The sequence below is a fragment of the Lathyrus oleraceus genome, chromosome 6 (genome assembly GCF_024323335.1).
Source record: "Lathyrus oleraceus cultivar Zhongwan6 chromosome 6, CAAS_Psat_ZW6_1.0, whole genome shotgun sequence".
Lineage (NCBI taxonomy): Eukaryota > Viridiplantae > Streptophyta > Magnoliopsida > Fabales > Fabaceae > Lathyrus > Lathyrus oleraceus.
The window spans coordinates 381238222-381248142 of record NC_066584.1 but is presented as its reverse complement, the minus strand read 5'-3'; positions in this window follow the sequence as shown (position 1 = coordinate 381248142).

Genomic DNA, 9921 nt, shown 5'->3' with positions numbered 1-9921 from the left:
GCTAACAGCATAAACAACTCTGCCCCATCTGCTACTGCCTCATTCACCTGCCTCGCTGATAGAAACAAACTCTTTCCTTCCTCAATCTCAGGAAAAATCACAGTCTTATCAAAACAATTGATATAGACTCGGTTAAACACTAACCAGTTCATACCCAGAATAACATCAATCTGCACAAGTGGAAGACACACTAGGTCTATCCCAAAGTCTCTACCAAAAATACTCAAAGGACAATTTAAACAAACTGAAGTAGTGGTCACTGAACCCTTCGCAGGAGTATCAATCACCATACTTCCATGCATCTCAGATATCTCTAACTTAAGTATCACAGCACAATCCAAAGATATAAAAGAATGAGTCGCACCTGTGTCAATAATAGCTACAAGAGGAAAGCCATTAATATAACACGTACCTCGGATCAAACGATCATCTGCAGAAGTCTCAGAACCCGATAAAGCAAAGACCTTGCCTCCCGACTGGTTCTCTCTCTTCGGCTTAGGACACTGTGGACTGATATGACCCACTTCTCTACAGTTGAAACAAGTCACAGTCTTCAACCGGCACTCTGCAGCCAAGTGACCACCTTTTCCACACTTAAAACACTTCTTCTCATTACTGGTACACTCATGGATACGATGTCCCACCTGACCACATCTGAAACACTTAGCAGGGGCACTGGAGTCTCCCCCACTAGGCCGCTTCATCCCACTCTGTCTCTGGAAACCTTTGCCAACTGCATACGGTTTCCCACGATCATTCTGATTCTTGCCTTTCCTATCAACCCTCTGCTGATAGCTCTCCGCTCTGGCCTTGGTATCCTGTTCAAAAATCCTGCAACAGTCAACCAAATCAGAAAACACTCTAGTCCGCTGATATCCAATAGCCTGCTTGATCTCGGGACGCAACCCGTTCTCAAACTTCACACATTTTGAAAATTCCCCAGTAGCCTCGTTATAGGGAGTGTAATACTTCGACAGTTCTGTGAACTTAGCAGCATACTCAGTAACAGACCGGTTGCCCTGCTTCAATTCCAAGAACTCTATCTCTTTCTTTCCTCTAACATCCTCTGGAAAATACTTCCTCAGGAATCTCTCTCTGAACACAGCCCAAGTGATCTCAGCATTCCCAGCAGATTCCAACTCAGTGCGGGTAGCAACCCACCAATCATCTGCTTCCTCTGACAGCATATGCGTACCGAACCTGACCTTCTGGTTATCGGCACACTCAGTCACTCGGAAGATCCTCTCGATCTCCTTCAACCACTCCTGAGCACCATCTGGATCATATGCTCCCTTGAACATTGGAGGATTGTTCTTCTGGAATTCACTCAGTTGACGAGCAGCTCCCATTCCCACAATATTCGGATTCCCTCCAAGTACTCCAGCTAGCATACCCAGAGCCTCAGCAATCGCAGCATCATCTCTACCTCTTCCAGCCATCTCTATTCTGAAAACCCAACAAGCTAAAACAATAAGTACTGATAGGGTTACACAACACCTATCCCGTACAGGGAAACAGAATAATTACGACTCGACTCGACTGACTATGCTCTGATACCACTAATGTAACACCCTTCTAAAATACCCCAAATATTTAATTAAAATAGCAATATATCAATCAGAGTAATTATGCAATTAAGGGTGTCACACAATCATTTCACACCATTCACCATAATAACTGTCATGCTCTTTTATTAATTCAAAACATAAAGCATTTGCACAATACGCAGCGGATAGAAATCAAATCAATCATGCAAAACATGTAACACATTACATGTAAAATTATTCAACAGGTAAAACATCCCGTCCCGATGTTACATCTATCAGAGCATGACCCACTAAGGAGACTACACTAGACTCCAAGCACTAGCTTCTACTCAATCACTGCTCGTTACCTGAAACATAGTTGTAAGGGTGAGTTCCTCAATCGATATAATAAGCATTATAAAATATCATGTAATGCTAAGTAAATAACACATCAATCACCCTAATCATATCACACATTCAGTAACGACACATCAACTCAATTATCATACTCAATACCAACACAATTCATACTCATACTCAATGCCAACACAAACACACGTATAATATTGGAATACATCCATTCATATTACACGCCATACATACATTATGCAATGAGACTCCATGCATGCGGTACCGACTATTCGTGAACATATAGTTCAACCTCACCGATCAAATCCAGATACGGCTACCAAGCCCACTAGTCCCACTCATTTGAGACCTAGTGACTCACTCACTAATTCCTCACCATGGGAATTAGCTACCACCCCAAGGGCTATGCTATGCACGCTAATCACCTAGCATGCAAACATCAACAACAATCTACAATGATTTACTCACTAATTCCTCACCATGGGAATTAGCTACCACCATAAAGGCCACAATATGCATGCTAATTCACCTAGCAATGCAACATCAACAACAATCCACAATGGACATATGCTCACACTCTAAGCCATAAAACAGTCCATTCACCAACACATGCATAATATATACATTCACAACATTATGCATATTTTCACACATCATCAGCATATTTATCACATAATCATATCATGTCATGTCAATCAATCAATCACAGTATTAGCACACTCTACTAATACCTATACTACTCAAAACAATGGGAAATGATCCCTACTATATCGCATACCGATATAGGCCAACCATCACATATGTACCCAACATTTAAAATACCAATTTTCCCACTTTTCAACAGTGTTAACCGGTTAACGCCCTGGGTTAACCGGTTAACGCAACACAGAACACGCTTTCTGGCAAAACTTGACAGTGTTAACCAGTTAACGCCCTGGGTTAACCGGTTAACGCAAACAGAACAGCAATTTTCACAAATCACAACCGTGTTAACCGGTTAACGCCCTGGGTTAACCGGTTAACGCAAGCAAAACAGCAATACTTCACAATTCCTAACAGTGTTAACCGGTTAACACCCTGGGTTAACCGGTTAACGCAAGACAGAAAGCTGTTCCTGCGCTAACACGAAGCAGAATGCAGAATTCTCCGCATTTTCCGCCGTTGGAGGACTTCCGGACCTCCGATTCCGATTCCGTAAAGAGCTATACGTTCGGAAAATCACAACTAACCCAAATACAGATTCAATTACAATTTCCACATCATCTATTCATCACAATTTTTCAACATTCATAATCCAATTAGGGTCAAATCAACGGCTTATCACTACCCATTACATGTTAACCCATAATACCCATTAAACGACGATAAACCCCCCTTACCTGAGTTAATCCGGCGAATCTTTAAGCTTCAAGCTTTTCTCTTCTCCAACCTTCTTCCTCTTGCTCTGTCTCTTTGCCCTTTTCCTCTTTTTGAGCCGCTTCTCTGTTTTCACGTGAAAACTCTTTTTACCAAAATGGAACTCTTTTTCCTTATTTCCAACTTATATATATTTTCCAATAATTATTATTCCAATAATAATAATAATAATCCAATAATTCCAAAAATTCCAATTATTTAATTAAATTAATAAATATAATATTAACTTAAATTAAATAATTATCTTATTTTTATCGGGGTATTACATGATGCCTAAGCCAATGCAAATGATGAGATAGCATGAGGGATCTTAGGGTCAAAATTAGGGTCTTACAGCTTCCCCTATTTAAGGACATTCTAGCTGAGGATGTGAAGGTTAAAATCTTCGTATCGACTCAGCAGAATGGACGTAAATAATAACATCTAGAAACAATTTTGGTCCCTAAGAGACCTTATGATGCAAATGATATGTGCTCAAAAATAATCTTTGTGGGGAATATATTGCCAGAAAGGAAAAGAATTCGGAGAAACTGAAAGTCCACAAAAGCATAATGCATTCCATAAGGAAAACTCACTGGGGAGATAGAGACTCTAGGGAATAAAAGGTTATGCGTAGGCCAGACTACGACTTAAAAACTACTGCAAACACGAGGGGATTTCCGTGAAAATAAATCAATGGAAAGACTTGGTCGGGGAGAAAGGGAAACTTCATGTATTGGGATAACACAAATACAACAAGAAACACCTGTTGAGGATATGCGTAAATCAGAGCAAAGCTAAAATACTCGAATGCAATAGGGGATTGGCATGCTCCACAGGGGAAATACACACTCAAACTCAACTGGGGAAGAATAAACTTCAAAACAGGAGTAAAAGAGATGTATTATCTACTATCGGTTACTGGGTAAGAAGATTAATACACTCAGACATAGGGGCATCTGTTACCGGTTAGGGTAAACATATCAAGGATGACTCGTTGAGGAAAATGAGGCATATTCATTACCGGTTACTGGGCAAGAATGAACTACTGGGAAAAGATGTCAAATAGGATTTAAAACTACCTATTACTGGGCAGAAGAACAAAGAGAGAGTATCTATCACTGGTTAAAGTGAACATATCAAGGATAAATTCAAAGGAAGAATATTTCTCACCTGGTTAAGATGAACATATCAAGGATAGACTGCCGGGAAAAAAATAGGAATTACAACTGCTGGTTACTGGATAGAAAACCAATTAAAGAGAAAATCCGTCACTAATTAAAGTGAACATATCAAGGATAAATTCTGAGGGGAGAATAGGAATTACAACTACCTTTTTACTGGGTAGAATACCAAACAGGAAGAATATTCATCATCGGTTATGATGAACATATCAAGGATAGAATTGTTGGGGAAACGAAAAAACGAATTCACTGGAGAAAAACAAAGGAGTAAATTACCTTTTACCTGTTACTGAGTAAATTAACACATGTAAAGTATTCAACACCAAGAAAATATTACGAGTTACTATGCAACAAACTCTCGGGGGACCAAAAGATCTATCTAGGGGACTGGTTCCATCTAGATGATGAGCTGGGGAGGAAACTGAAATAATAATCGTTCATGAGGAAATAACCCAGTGGGGAAAGGAGAAAAGATAAACTTCTTCTGCTTAAGTGGCTGACACTCTACAATTGAAGGAGGATAAACATACCAAATCTGCATGGGGAGATAACATCACTAAGGCAGGGGATCAAAATAAACATTAAATGCAATAAAATGCACAATGAAATAACTGATGTTGTGTTTTATGCATGCATGTGCATGAGTATGTATATGATTATGCTGACAAACAAGCACAAAGGATACAAATAACAAAGATTTGAATCGTCACAACTAGATCTTCAACTAATCTGAACAAGATGGAGCACCAACTAGAGAACCTGCTAGGGATGAAAATAAATCACCGAGGATATAAAATCTACTCAAAATGAATTCAAATCTGGTTGGGGAAGTGATGGAGAACATGCATCCAATCAATCGTGGAAAACTCCGTGGGGGGAAGAAAACACTACTAAAAAGTACCACCCAATTATGCTAAGAAAGAAAAGGGATATGTCGAGGATCCTATCAAGTCAATGTTGCGGGGAATTTTAAGTCACCACTATATCAAATGGGGGACAACCTTGCAGGTGACATCACCAATACTGCTCAAAACCGAGCGCTGCTGGGGAAACAACTTCTATCAAGTCACAATCAAGAGATAAAACTCTAAGTAAGGAGAGCCAGATGCTCCACTAGGGATTTCATCAATAAATACGTCTGTGAAGCTCTGGTGGGGGATGCAATGATTTTCCAGGGCATATCAAAGACCACAAACTTCCACGATCATCAAATTCTTCTTAGAGATTGAGAAATAAGCCAATTCCAAGGCACAACAATAAAATCAACCGGATCTATCAACTGACACAGGGGAGAAATTGTCACGGCTATGTAATAAATACGTCAAAAATCTTGAGACCAAATAAAGGCTCCAAGATAATCCAGAGTTCATTCATCAAGTTACAAACTAGGAAATGTAAAAACAAGAACATCTCAGCTGGGGAAAGATGAATTATAAAGGAGACTAATCATCCCCTCAGCTGGAACAAGAATCGTCCAACAACTTTACCGGGGATAGTAAATTACTCAAAGAGAAACTTATAAACCATATTGGAAATGAACGACGAACTGTGGGTGATAACGAAGTCATCAAATTCCAGGGGAAGACCAACAAGTGCTTTACACATCAAGACTTACCGTCCTTGAAATTTCTGTTGACATTCCTTTTTGAAATTGATTGCACTTAAAAGTAAATGCCTTATTATTTTAAGAAAAAATGATTATTCATTGATTTATTTATTTCGAAATTATCATCATAAAAATTCAATTTGAAACAGAAACAAATGAGAATAAAAATAATTGGACAAAAGCTCAACTTTATTTAATAGAATGGCAGTCCGCAAATTGCGGGACTCCATGGATCTTTACAAAATTTGAAAATGGTAATTTTTATGGAAAAGGGCTACATTGATTACAATGATCACTACTCTCCCTACCAACTTCAAAATCCACTGTGTTTGCCTTTGGTTGAGAATGACGAATCAGAACCAAATGGCTGCTCAAAACTGCTTCAATGATCAAGTCCAACCGAATGCAGTTACTTACCATGATCCCTAATGTTTCCTAGATTTCCCCAAGGTGGGGTATTCAATCTACCGGGATGAATTTTCTGTTTTATGTCTCTAACTTTTTCCTGGATCGCCCTTTCGGGTTTTCAATCCACTGAGACGCTCATTTTTGCCTAAGCCGCCCTTTCGGGTTTTCAAATTAGCGAGCTATTCTTTTCTTTTTTAGGATAAGTATTTCTTGATTGCATCAACATTCCCAGGACGAGTGAATTCCTCACCATCCATAGTTGTAAGAATCAAAGCACCGCCTGAAAAGGCTCTCTTAACAACATATGTGCCTTCATAATTAGGAGTCCATTTTCCGCTAGCATCAGGTTTGAAATATAAGATCTTCTTGAGCACGAGGTCACCTTCTTTGAACACACGAGGCTTGACCTTCTTATCAAAATCTTTCTTCATTCTTTGCTGATACAATTGACTATGACACATGGCAGTCAATCTCTTCTCTTCAATTAAATTCAACTGGTCATATCTGGTATGACACCATTCAGCTTCAGCCAACTTGGCTTCCATCAAAACACGTAATGATGGGATCTCAACCTCCACGGGGAGTACAACATCCATGCCATAAACAAAAGAGAAAGGGTTTTCCCCTGTTGAAGTGCGGATGGATGTACGGTACCCATGCAGAGCAAATGGGAGCATCTCACGCAAATATTTGTATGTTACAACCACCTTCTGAATTATCTTCTTAATATTCTTATTCGCAGCTTCAACAACCTCATTCATCTTGGGTCTGTAGGGAGAAGAATTATGATGTGCAATCTTGAAGTCCTTCCAAAGAGCTTCGACCATATTATTATTCAAGTTCGATCCATTATCAGTAATGATCTTACTTAGCACACCATAACGACATATAATCTGATTTTTGATAAACCCTACAATAACTTGCTTGGTCACATTTGCATACGATGCCGCTTCAACCCACTTTGTGAAGTAGTCAATAGCCACCAGAATGAAACGATGTTCGTTTGATGCTTTGGGCTCAATCATACCAATAATGTCAATTGCCCACATGGATAAGGACCATGGAGAGGAAATGACGTTCATTAGTGTCGGAGCAACATGAATCTTATCTGCATTAATTTGACACTTGTGGCATTTCTTCACAAACTTGCAACATTCAGATTCCATTGTCAGTCAATAGTAACATGCTCTCAACATCTTCTTTTCCATAGCATTTCCATTTGAATGAGTACCAAAGGAACCTTCATAGGATTCAGTCATCAATAGGTCTGCTTCGTGTCTATTCTCGCATCTGAGCAAAACCATATCGAAATTTCTCTTGTAAAGCACATCACCATTCAGGTAGAAGTTACCAGTTAATCTTCTCAAAGTCTTCTTATCTTTCAAAGATGCCTCAGACAGGTAACTTTGACTTTGGAGGAAACATTTGATATCGTAATACCATGGCTTTTCATCCTTGACTTCTTCAACAACAAATACATGAGTTGGCCTATCAAGACGCATCACAATCAAATTGGGAACTTCATTCTAAAATTTCACCACGATCATTGAAGCTAACATTGCAAGAGCATCTGCCATCCGGTTTTCATCTCGACGGATATGATGAAACTCAACCTTTGTAAAGAAAGTTGAAATCCTCCTCGCATAATCTCTACATGGTATTAAACCGGGTTGATTCGTCTCCCATTCACCTTTGATCTAATTCACAACCAAAGTTGAATCTCCCTAGACGTCAAGATATTTAATTCTGAGATCAATGGCCTCTTCAAGACCCATAATGCAAGCTTCATACTCAGCCATATTGTTTCTACACTTGAAGGCCAATCTAGCTGTAAACGGAAAATGAGTGCCTTGAGAAGTAATTATCATGGCCCCAATGCCATTACCATATGAATTAACAGCTCCATAAAATACCATGCCCCAACATGAACCAGGTTCTGGCCATTCCTCAAGCAATGGTTCATCACAATCTTTCATCTTCAAGTACAAAATCTCTTTGTCAGGAAAATCATACCGCACTGACTGATAATCTTCAATAGGTTAGTGAGCCAAATGGTCAGCCAAGACAGTACCTTTAATCGCTTTCTGAGATTGATATTCAATATCATACTCAGACAACAATATCTGCCAACAGGTAATCCTCCCAGTTAAAGCAGGCTTCTCAAAAATGTATTTGATTGGACCATTTTGGATATCAACCAACTAGTATTATTCAACATATACTGGCGCAGATGCTTGGCAGCCCAAGCCAATGCGCAACATGTCGTTTTAAGCATAGAATACCGAGTCTTACAGTCGGTGAACTTCTTACTGAGGTAGTAGATAGCATATTCTTTCTTTCCAGACTCATCTTGCTGACTAAGAACACAACCCATACTCTCTTCAAGCACAGTCAAATACATGATCAAGGGTCTTCCTTTAACATGCCGAGACAAAATCGGAGGCTGAAGCAAATACTCTTTGATACTCTCAAAAGCTTTCTGGAAATCCTCGGTCCAATCACAAGACTGATCTTTCCGAAGAAGCTTTAACATAGGCGCATATGTGGCAGTCATATGCGACATAAATCTTGAGATATAGTTCAATCGGATGAGAAAACCCCTGACTTGCTTCTTAGTTTTGAGCGCATGTGTAACACCCTTCTAAAATACCCCAAATATTTAATTAAAATAATAAAAATATCAATCAGAGTAATTATGCCCTGAAGGGTGTCACACAATCATTTCACACCAATCATCAAAATATCCTGTCATGCTCATTTATTTAATCAAAATAAGATATTTTTGCATAATTCGCAGCGGATACAAAATAGCAACATTCAAATCATGTACTACATTACATGTAAAGTTGTTCAACAACCAAAAGAAAACATCGTAAAACATCCCATCCCGATGTTACATCTACCAGAGCATGACCCACTAAGGACTACACTAGACTCCCAGGACTAGCTTCTATTCAATCACTGCTCGTTACCTGAAAACATAGTTGTAAGGGTGAGTCCTTCAATCGATATAATAAGCATTATAAAATATCATGTAATGCTAAGTAATATAACACATATCATTACCCTAATCAGATTACACATATTCAGCAACGGCAATATCAACTCATAATCATCACCATCATCATACTCAAACTCAAAACAACGATAAAACACACGTATAATATTGGAATACATCCATTCCTATTATACGCCATACATACATATATTATGCAATGAGACTCCATGCATGCGGTACCGACTACTCGTGAACATATAGTTCAACCTCACCGACCAAATCCAGGTACGGCTACCAAGCTCACTAGTCCCACTCATTTGAGACCTAGTGACTCACATCACTAATTCCTCACCATGGGAATTAGCTACCACCCCAAGGGCTATGCTATGCACGCTAAATCACCTAGCATGCAAACATCAACAACAATCCACAATA